Below are 11,590 nucleotides of genomic sequence, written 5' to 3' on the forward strand. Positions count from 1 at the left end.
AGCATGAGATTGGCCCTTCATCACCTTTTGTCTGAACTTTTGCCAGCCCTCCCTGCTTGCAGTCTTCCCTCTCTCATGGATTGTTCATAAGCAGTCTAGGAAATCTTTAATGACAGGTCTGAGCCTGTCACCCCTTCACTGGCTCCCCTAATGCCCAGCTAAACTAATTCCTTATCCTGTCGTTCAAGGTCCTCTGAAATCTCTCCAACATCCATTTCTTCTTGCTTTTTGGAGGGGGGGAAGGCAGGGCAATTGGGATTAAGTGGCTTGTCCAAGGTCACATGGCTAGTGTTAAGTGTCTGAGACTGGATTTGAACTCAGGTCCTCCTGACTCAAGATGAGTGCTCTATTCACTGTGCCACGTAGCCATCCCCCAACCTCCATTTCTAATTCTACCGCTCTCTACTTTTTCTTCCTTTACGCACTCCATGAAATTGTGCCATCTTTTCTCCACACTAAGTTTGGACATCCCAGATCTACCCTACCTTCATTAAAGGCCTAAGCTGCCACTAGGTCCACAAAACCTTCCTTAATCTCTCTAGCTGATTGAGATCTCTTCCTCCACAATTCCTTAGCCTTGTCCAGTCCTTTCTTCTGCATCAGTCTAATTTGAATCCCCTGACTTTGAGAGAGGTAGTCAGTACTTAATAAATGTTTATGGTCCAAGGGTTGAGTTCACTTACAATTATTCACGTCATATTCAAGTACATAAACTCCCTGAGAACAGGGATAGTGATGACATCCAGCTTTACACCCCCAGGGGGAATCCCAGGGCCAGGCCCTGGACTTTCTATATGCTGATGGAATTGAACTCTAGAATGTCCATCCAGAGGTGAGGCTTCCAAACTGGAGCTTGCACCTAGCAAGTCCTGCTTCTCCATAGCAGCCCTGCTGACAGCCCTGCTTTTATTAATTGCTTGCTGTGTTGACATCTGGCTCTCTCTACTCAATTTTCCTTTTCATGTAGTTTGCTTCCCAGCAGGGTCACCCTTTGAAACCCAAATTCTAGTGCTCTACTCCAGAGACAATTCAGCAGGGCCTGGCTCAGTCTGATCTGTAGCAGCCTAGGCTAAGGAAGGAGCTGCCCTTCCCAGTAGGGAGGAGGTTAAGTAGGTATCAGCTTGGGCAAACTGGACAGTTACCCATGGTGGTTACCTATGGGGGAAAGAAGGATGAACCTGGCATCAGGAGAGACCTGGCTTCAATTCATGCCTTTGTTATCTCCTAGATATGTGACCTTGGACAAGTCTCTTCTCTAAGACTCTAAAATAGGGAGAATACCTGCTGTACCTTCCAGGCAGGACTGCTGTGAGAATCAAATGAGCTATAATGTCTTGTAAAATGTTTTACAACCCTTAAGACATCCAAATGTTAGCTCTGGCAGTGGAGTCAGGAGGACCTGACCCAGTTCAAATCTAGCCTCAGATGTTTACCAGCTGTGTGACTTTGGACAAGTCACTTAACCCTGTTGCCTCAAAAAAGAAGGAAATAAGGAAACTTCTGGAAGGAAGGAAGGAAGGAAGGAAGGAAGGAAGGAAGGGAGGAAGGAAGGAAGGAAGGAAGGAAGGAAGGAGGAAGGAAAGAGGGAGGAAAGTAGGGAGGGAGGAAGGGAGGGAGGAGGGAAAAAAGGAAAGACATACAAATATTGGTTCTTCTATAGCCTGGGAGGTCTGTGAACTTTATTTTCTGTGAATTTTTAAAAAATATATATTTTGATAACATTATTTCAGCACATAGATTTCCTTTGTAATCCTATTTGATCCTGTTTCATTTTATGAATTTGAAAACCTTTTTCTGAGAAGAGGTCCAGGACACGAAAATGGTCAAGGAGCCCTGGTCTAGAAAAAGGTCTGTGTGACTTATTTTGTCTCTTGTTGTGCAACTGAATTCCTGGAAACCCAGACACACTAATAACAACTGCCATGTTTATGTTACCTTCCTTTAACCCTATGAAGTAAATAGTGCTAGAATGAGTATGCTCATTTTACAGATGAGGAGACTGAGACTCAGGGGAGTGAAGCCACTTTCCCAAGCTCAGTCAGGTCATAGCCAGGTTGGGAATCCATCCAGCAGAGGAGAGAGATCTCAGGGGTGAAAAGCTATGCCAGATGAGGTCATTCTGTTAAGAGGATTGGTTAAAGGAATTGGGAATGTTTGGCCTGGAGGTGAGAAGATTAAGATAGAATCTAATCTCTAAGTATCTGAAGGGCTATCCCTTGGAAGAGGGGCTTGACTCAGCCCCAGAGGCCAGAAGGGGTAAGAAATCAGCAAATACTTGTTAACAATTAGAGTTGGCCTTGGGGTAGCTAGGTGCTTCTATGGATAGAGCACCAGCCCCTGAGTTCAAATTTACTGACTGGGTGACTATATGCAAGTCACTTAAACCTAATCCACCCCCCTCAACAAAAACCCCAACAAAAATAAATAAACAAACAAAAAACAATTACAGCTGTCCTAAAGCAGGTTGGGTTAAATCCAAGAGGATCCCCTTCATTGGAGGACTTCAAGAAAAGCCTGCTCAGCCACTTTCCTCCTCATTTATGCCTGGGCTGCATTAGCCTCTTGGAAGGCCCCTTTCAACTCTGAGATTCTAATTCACGTCTTCTAAGAATGGTGCTCTGGGTACTACTACTGGGGAGGGTGGTGGTGTGGAGAGGGGTAATAGTAGTAATTGACCAGGGAGATGCTGGTAAAATTTTTAACAACCAGCTCTCTAAAAAAAAAAATTGTGCATGACATACTTTAAAGTTTAATCTGCATTATTAACATTTTTTCTCCATAATTTTAAGTCTAGACAATCAACAAAACAATAAATTAAGTCCTAATTTGTAGTGTTTGCTGATTTCTGAGGTGCAAATGAATATGCTCACACTGAAAATTTAACAATCAACTCTTGAACCTGTATTGAGTCAGTGTTAGAATACCATTGGAGAGCCATACTTTTATCTTTGTGGAATCTGCCATGCATTCTCCTCTTTCTCAGATAAGCAGTTCGTCTGTGACTAACAATCCTTGAAGGCACTACTTGCCCAGGGGCACACAACCAAAACTGTCAGAGGCAGGACTGGGTTTTGGTCTTCCTGACTCCAAGGTTGGCCCCAGTGCCTCTGGCTACTGCATGCCAGTGTGTCAGCACATATCCCCCATACCAAATACAGGATGGTTATACTAGAGTTCATCAGGGCCTCTGCTTCTCTTTGCTAGGGTGACTGGTAAGGAATGGGTAGAAATTATTATCCCTGGTCATTTCTGCTACTCTGAAGTTACCTACATAAGCATCTGGTAAGAAGCTGCTGGGCAAAGACTGCTATGAAGGAATACCAGAAGAACTCAGAGAAGGAACGCTCTCTTCCGCCCATCAGCAAAACTAACCCATGTGGCAATCAAATGAGCTTCCTGGGCCCACTGGCCAGACCTGTTTCTTGGGCCCACTGGCCAGCCTGCTTCCTGGACGAGGCCTGGAGGCTGTGGCCCAACTGCGGTTATTGACTGGTGACCCGGAAGGGCTGGGGTGGCTGCTAAGACCAAGGCCATCCCTTGGAGAGTTTGATAGAGATCACATGGGGCAATTATTAGGATGGGCTGAGTGACCAGATCAGCAGAGATTTATAAAGTATTTACTTAGAGAAAGGGCCAGGGGTAAAAAACCCAGCACAGGTTCTGCCCTCAAGGTGTTCTTGGTCAACAAAGGGGAAAGAGGAGCATCTAACAAATGGCAAAATGAGGGAGAAGGAGAGAATCCCAAAGGAAGGGTTTGCACTAAGGTCTAGGGGAACCCTGAGAAGGGAGGGAGAGAGGGAGGGAGCAGCAGAGGAATCCAACTGAAAACCAGTGAAATCTTGGGTCCTTCCCCCATGCTTATTCTACTGTGTGCCAGACACTACACAAAAGCCAAAGTGATCCCCCTCTTAGGGAGATTCCATACCCCTGGTGGTGGGGGTAGGGAAACAGCAACCCATAAAAAGATACATACATACAAAAACTGTATTAAGTAAATATAATTTGGGATGTGTGGGAGGGAACGCTAACAATGGGGGGGGGGAGGCAATCAGGAAAGCCTTCCTATAAGAAGTGGCAAATGTTCTGAAGAAAGGGATTCTATGAGGCTGAGGTGTGGAGGGAGAGAATTCTTATCATGGATTGATCACAGCCTTTACAAAGACATGGCGGTGGGAGATTAAATGTTGTATACAGGGAACAAGAAATAGGCTGTTCTAGTTTGAACACAGAGTTAATGATAGTAAATAATGTGCAGTCCAGAGAGGTAAGTTGGAGTTAGATTGTGAAGGGTTTTCAATGACTGATGGTGAAATTTATATTTTATCCTAGAGGGAAATGGGTAGCCATGGAGGTTTCTTGAGCCATGGGATGGAAGAGTCATCTCTGCACTTTAGTAATATCAATTTGGAACTCTTTTCACATGAGTGAAGGTTTCCTGGAGGAGGTGAATATATAAGCAGAAGCTTAGTAGGAGGGTGGAAGACGACACCTAATTCTAGTCACAGGGAACAGCATAGGCAAAGGAGGAAAAAGCCTGGAGGTGGGGAAGGGAGGAAAACAGTATGAAATAAGACTGGAAAGGGAGGCTGAAGAAGGATTATGAATAATTCTTAAATGCCAGGATTAGTGTTTATATTTCCTTGGGTAAGCAATGGGGAGCCACTGAGGATTTCTGAGAAGGTAAGTGACTATGAGAACTGGGCTTTAGCAAGATTATCAGGCAGCATATAGAATATGAATTGGAGAGAGAAGGAATGTAGGCAGAGAGACCAGTTAAGCTTCCTAGCTATTTCAGAGTCCAGCCAAGGGATGATGATGTGATTGTAGAGGAGGCACCAGGTAGGATATCTTAGCTACTGCCATTCTATACCAGAATTCCAGAGTTGGAAGGGATGGGACACCAGCTGATACCTGAGCCAGAATCATCTCTCCAACAAGGGCTCATCCAGCTTTAGTCTAAAGATCTCCAGCTGGGTCTTTCTCCTACTATCTCCATTCTAGGCTAGCTCTAATTGTTAGGAAGTTTTTCTTTACATTAATTCCAAATTGAGCTCTTTTTACAATTTGTCCCTGTTGCTAGTTTTGCCCTCTGGAATTCAAAAGAACACATGTATTCCTTCATCTAAGAGTTCGCTCTTCAAATACCTGAAGGTATCTTACTACCTCCCTCTTACTCAGATGTGTGTGTGTATACACAGGCATATATACATATGCACACATATGTGTGTATAGATAGTATGTATAAAATATGCAATATGTATAAAACATAGATATAAAGCAGATACATTGAGGTCGTGGCCCAACTACAGTTGTCAACTGGTGACCCTGAAGGACTGGGGTAGAAAATATGTGAAAAACATTGAACTAGATTAAAGATAAGAATAATAATACTCCAAGTATTTGTAAAGTGCTTTACACCATGTGATATATATTTGAGATGTGTGGGAGGGAATACTAACAACTGGAGACCAATCAGGAAAGCCCTCTTATAGAAAGTGGCCACTTAAACCTGCTCTTCTCCAGGTCAGTCATCCCCACTTTCCTCAGCTGGCCTTCATCCGGCATGAATTCAATGCATTTCTTTTTCCCCCACCAATGTGATGACCTTCCTTCAGACAACTCCTCATTGTCCTTCCCCAAAATGTGGAACACATAACTGAGTAAGATGTTCTGGATTGCCTGGCCAGAACAAGGGACACTGGGACTATCATCCCCTTATTCCTTTTATCAACAGGGTTCACAATTACCCTACACATTTCAATCCAACAACTAGCCCCTAAATAGGGGCTAATAAGAAAATTTGCAAAGGATGGATTCCCTCATAAATATGTTAGGGGGAAAAAATGCAGCCCAGGATGCAGGGCTAGAAGACAGCTTAAAGACAAAACAACACATATCGTGGAAGCCATTGATGTAAGGGTACTACTGAGTGGAAACATCCCAAAATACAAATGAAAAAAACCATAGCCATGTGTAGCCCCATGAGAGTAGCTGTTACAGCCCATGTGACAACTGGGAAAGCTGATGCAAAGACAGTAATTGTCACCTCCATAACTTGAGGGATCTGCCATGCCTTCTTCACTTTACAGAACCAGAGACAAGCAGGAGGGTAACAATTTAAAAGATGGCCCTTCTAGAAACCTGCCAGATCCACAGGAAATTTCTTACAACAATTTAATTCAAAAATAGAGAGCCAGATTGGGTTTCAGTAGGACCTAGTTTCCAGTCCTATCTCTGACACATGCTGGCATCCCACCTGTCTGGCCCTCAGGCAACCCTCCAAGACTCTAAGTCAGGGGTGGGAAACCTGCAACCTGGAGGCCATATGTGGCCATCCCCACTAAGTTACAGAACAGGTGCCAATATGCATTGGTAAAGAGAGTTTCCTCACTGGGGGGACCCTCATACCAATGAAATCATAAGTCTACATGTACAAAAGGATTTATAGCAGACCTTTTGGTGGTAGCCAAAGACTGGAAACTTAAGGGGCTGTCATCCCACTGGGGTATAGCTAAATAAATTGTGGCATAAGAATGCAATGGAATATCATTGTGCTAGAAGAAATGAGGAAATGTGCGATTTCAGAGGAAACCGGGAAGATGTTTATTAACTGTTGCAGAGTGAAAGTAAGCAGAACTCAGAGAATACTTCATACAATGTTGACATTATAGACAAAAACAACTTTGAAAGACTCTGGGACTGTGATGGATGCAATGATAAATCAGGGGTCCATAGGAATGGATGAAGACAACATTTGCAGCCAGCGCTAACATGGGAATTTGTTTTGCCAGACTATTTCGATAAAAATTGAGTAGTTTTTCTTTTGCTTAATGGAAAAATACTGTTACTTGGAAAATGTTTTAAATTTTAATACATTAAAAAGAAAAAAGAAATCATAGATCTGGTCCCCCAAGTGCTATATACCACTAGATGAATTATAAGATCATAGATTTGGAGCTTGGAGGGACCTCAGAGGTGATCTGGTTCAACCCTCTTTATTTTACAATAAGGAAACCGAGGCCCAGAAAAGTCGAGTGACTTGTCCTAAGGATACTTGCTAGCAAGTAGCAGAGTGTACTAATTCATGTTCAGCTTTGGCCTCTAAGTACGGTAAGAAAGATATCCTTCATATTCTGCCTCAAACCTATTCCAGATGTATGATCCTGGGTATGTCATTTAACCTCTGTGCCTCAGTTGTCCCATCTGTAAAATGAAGGGGTTGGACTCAATTACCTCTAAAGTCTTTTCCACATCTAAAAATCTCTGATCTTCTGACCTCTGATTCCAAATTCAGGGTTCTTTCCAAAGCACCATGCTGTTACCTTATAAGCTTTGAGAAGGGATCTTTTTAATTTATCCTCCTCCCCCACCTACCCCCTTCCCAACTTCTCACTGTGTAATCAAAGTGAAAGACATTTAACAAGTGTTTTTTGGAGTATTGCTACACTTATCCTTAATGTGGTTCAACATTTTAATATATTATGTCACACATATTATCTTGTACAGCCTTCCCAACAATGTTCTAGTTTCATTTATCCGATTTTTCAGATGAGGAACGTGAGGCCCAAAGCTCAGTTTTCCCAAAATCACAGGGTTAGTTAGGTGGCAGAGCTAGGACCCAGGGACCTAGCCAGAATACTTTTAAAATCCCTCACTTAGTCATTCATTCATTCAGTCAGTCAGTTTACAAATATGGGTGCCAACTATGTGCATGTGAACACTGTGCCTGGATGCTTGCCCCTGACTTCTCCAGCTCCTGCCACTGTAGCCTGCCGCTGGATTCCCCCATCCCTTCCACATACAGCTGTGAGGAAGCACCCGAAAGCAGCCTTTACACTAGAAACAACCAGCCTGGAACAGAGGAGAGTCCCAGGGGCAGGGCTGCTTTTCCCACCCAGTCCTTCCAGCCCCTGCTTCCTCGGGCTCTCAGGGAAAGGCAGGGCTCCCTATTTGCCCATTCATAGCAGAGTTTCTTTGGCTTACTCAGAAGCAGGCTGACAGGCACCCTGCTGGGACTGCTCTGTCTGACAGTGGGAAAGTGCCCACACCTAACGGGAAACACACCCAGGAGAGGCAGGGGGAGATTTGCCTGGCTGGCTGGCTAGATGTGTCCTGTGGAAGAGTATGCGGCTAGGTCTGTGTGTCTGTGCGCCCGAATTTGTGTGTGTGTAAATGTCTGAGTGTGCCTGCATTTGTCTCTGTATGTATTTGTGTGTCTACGTGTGTCTCTGTGTCTTTGTGACTATGTTCTTCTGTCTCTGTGTGAGTCTGTTTATCTCTGTATCTTTGTGACTTTCTGACTGTGCCGATGTGGCTGTTTGTGCGCCCCAGTCTAGAAGCATGTGTGTGTCTCTATGTACGTCTGTGTCGCTGTGTATGCCCAGGTGTTTTCCCATGGAAACAAGGTGGCTCTTAGCTCCTGCAAACCCTGGTGGCAGCGGCGGTGGTAGCCCCAGCCTTGCTCCCGGTGGAGGGAAGCTACCAGTGGCAGCCTCCTCCTTCTCTTCTCCAGCCCGACATGCCCATTGTCCCTGTCCCTGTCCCGGTCCCGGACCAGCTGGGCGCGCCCGCTCCAACACACAGGGCATCCCGCCTCACCTCACTCGCCTCTCGGCTCCGGCATCCCCTCCGGTGCCGTGGGGCTGTGTCCAGCTCTGCCCTCTCTTCCCTTTCCTTTCCTTGCTTTCCTCTCCCCTCCCTTACTGCTCGCGGCTCCGCTCCGTCCGCCTGGGGCCACTCTGGCACCCGACCAAAGGCCCCCAGGGCCGGGAGGTGTCCCTGTTCCTTCCTCCCTAGACTGGGCTCCCCCGGGCTGCCCGTACCCCATCGCAATCGCGGCCCCGCGGCGCCTCTCTCACCTGACAGCGGCGCGCTGGCTGCTCCAGCCTGGGGCCGGCGGCTGCTCTGGCCTTGCCTGTCCCGTCTGCCCGGTCCGGGTCCAGATCCCCGCGAGTGCGCCCGAGCCGCGCGGAGGGCGCGGAGTCGGAGTCGGAGCCAGAGCCCGAGGCGCACCCGGAGCAGGAGCTGGGGGCCGGCGCCACGCACCAGGGCGCGAGCTGCTCCCGGGGCCGGCCCGGGGCCGAAGCGGTTAATTGGAAGCTCCTTATTTGGGCAGTGATGTAAAGGGAAGTCGTTTAGCCGGGGCCACCCACTTCTTTCCATTCACTACACATTGTTTCCTGTTGTCAGGCAGCTGCGGGCGGCGCTCGGCCCCGGCGAGGGAATCCTTCAGCCCTTGGCTGCCTCTCAAGCATTGCACAAGGATGTGCCTGCCGCCCTCCCGAGCCAGCCCCGCTCCAAGAGAGCGAGGAGGGAGCGCCCAGCTCCCAGCGCCTCCCGCCACCTCCACCAGCCTCGCTGGTGCTGGCCCCAGGAGCTCCCAGCCCGGGCTCCTCCCTCTCTCGTCCTCCTCTGTCCTCCTCCTCTTCCCCAGACTCTTCCTCCCCTTCTGCCCTCCTCCCCCTCTCCCCTACCCCTACCTTCCTCCTCCTCCCCGCTCTCCTTTCTCCCCCTCCCCCATCTTCCTCCTCCTCCTCCTTCCTAGCCTCTTCTTCCTCTTCTCCTCCTCCTCTCTCCCCTCCCTTATCTTCGTCCTCCTCCTCCTCTTCTTTTACATCCCCCTCCCTAGTTTCTTCCTCCTTTTCTCCCCTTCTCTCTTCTCTCCTCCCTGCTGTTCTTCTTCATCCTTCCCACCCCCTCCTCCCCATCCTCTTCCCAATCCCTCCTTTCCCACTGGTCTTTCTCCTCCATATCCCCCTGCACAACCGCGGGACCCATTGCCTCGGGTCACCGCTGGGTCAGAGCTCAGCAGGAGGGAAGGACAGAAAGGGAGAGAGGGAGGGGTCTCCTTGTCTGGGGAATCCCTGCGTGGGAATTGTACCCCCTCCCCCAGTCTGTCTCCTTCCAGGCGAACACCGGGAACTGGGGGGGGGGGGGGGGGGGGGGGGGGGGGGGAGGGGAAGACTCCAGAGTAAGGGGGAGGGAGGGGAGGGATCCAGGCCATAGAGCGGGCTGGCGGGAGGCCGCGGCTGAGCTTGTGCGCTCCTTCCGCTCCCTCAGTGACAGGCGGTGTCAGTCTGTGCTCCTGGGCAGCTGCACCCCTCCCTCCTGGCCTCCCTCCCCCTCCCCCACCCCCCACCCCCAGGGTCATTTCCTCCGGGAGGGAAGGGAGGGGGAAAGAGGAAGGTCTGAAAAGCAGTCGCTGATGCTTCTGGCTCACCTCGAGCAGCACCCACTGTTAAGGGCTGAAAGTCCTGCCCTAGTCCCAGCCTGTCTGACCAGTCGGAGACCGTCCTCTTGTCCTGAATTGGCCGCCCCAACAACTAGGATTCCGGGGGCTGGATTTGTATAATGCAATTTCCCATCACCCTCCCGAAATTCTTTTCTCTTCTTTCCATCCTCTGCCAGTATAAGATTTTCTTGCTGGATGGATGGGCCCTCTGATGCTCTCGTTTTAAAGAGGGAAAACTGGAGTTCAAGTGGGGGGATGACTTGCGGGGTCAGTATTTAGACTCCAAGTCTAGCACTTCTTTTACTCCTCTCTTCCACAGGTCCTCCATTTCATTTCATCCCTCTTGCACCCCCTGGGGGCTCTGCTCCTTCACTCACCCCATGAAAGGGGGAACAGCATGGGGTAGACAGAGCATTGAATTTGGAATCAGAGGGCCTGCATTCGAACCCTGGCTCTGGCAAGCACTGCCTGTGTGAGCTTGGGTAAATCCTCACCCTCCCTAAGCCTGTAGAATAAGGTGGGTGGCTTCTGAGGTCCCTGATCCCAAGTCACTGACTCCAAGCCCAATGCTCCTTTTAGGGCAGGGTGCTGTCTGATTCTTCCCTCCCTCCCTTCTACTCCTTTCTTGTTGGTGCTGCCCCAGCTGGCAGGATCCTTCTCCCAGGTGCCCATGAATGAGCTCCATGTGGTACATAGCCTCCAGCGAGCCCTTCAGGATGCACTGGGGCAGAAGCTAAGGGCAGCTTGCTGGGAGAGATTCTGTATGGACAGGACATGCTCCATAGTACTCAGCTTCCTGGACCCTTGACCAGAAGAGTCTTCATGCCCCCAGGGACTTCCCAAAGGGCAGTGTTTGCCAGAAGCACTGTGGATCTCATTATCCTCATGGCATGAGTCACACCTGAACTCTGGAGCCTGGATCTGCAGAGCAGCTGGGGACTGTTCTTCATCCACTGATGGGAAAGGAGAGAGTGAGAAGAGGATGGGGAGGAGGGGTGGGAAGGATGAAGAAGAACAGCAGGGGAAGAGAAGAGAGAAGGGGAGAAAAGGAGGAAGAATCTAGGGAGGAGGACATAAAAGAAGCAGAGGAGGAGGAGGATGAAGAGAAGAGGAAGAATGTGGGCCACAGGAGGGACCTGCAGGAGCCAGCAGGCCAAGACATACCAATATTCACAATTCAATAATACTTAGGGGAGCCTAGCACCGAAAGTAACATTTGGGATTATATAGCCATTTTACAGATGAGGAAAACTGAGGCTCAGAGACTCAAAGCAACTTAGCCCAGAGAGACCAAATAAGAGTACAGGTCCTTGGACCCCAGATCTATCCTTTCCACAATGCTTCACTGACCAGTGATGA

At 48.5% G+C, this 11,590-nt stretch overlaps 1 protein-coding gene across 1 annotated transcript in view; it reads right to left on the reverse strand.

Moving 5' to 3' along the window:
• Nucleotides 1–8,915, reverse strand: part of HIVEP3 (HIVEP zinc finger 3) — a 159,345-nt gene extending 150,430 nt beyond the window's left edge. The window contains exon 1 of the mRNA XM_069068153.1: nucleotides 8,859–8,915. The gene's annotated coding sequence lies outside the window, so the exon portion shown is untranslated. The remainder of the gene's footprint in view (nucleotides 1–8,858) is intronic.
• Nucleotides 8,916–11,590: the final 2,675 nt, after the last annotated feature.

The sequence above is a fragment of the Petaurus breviceps genome, unplaced genomic scaffold (genome assembly GCF_028583685.1).
Source record: "Petaurus breviceps papuanus isolate PSGF00001 unplaced genomic scaffold, PetGlider_PUasm1.0 90760, whole genome shotgun sequence".
Taxonomy (NCBI): Eukaryota; Metazoa; Chordata; class Mammalia; order Diprotodontia; family Petauridae; genus Petaurus; species Petaurus breviceps.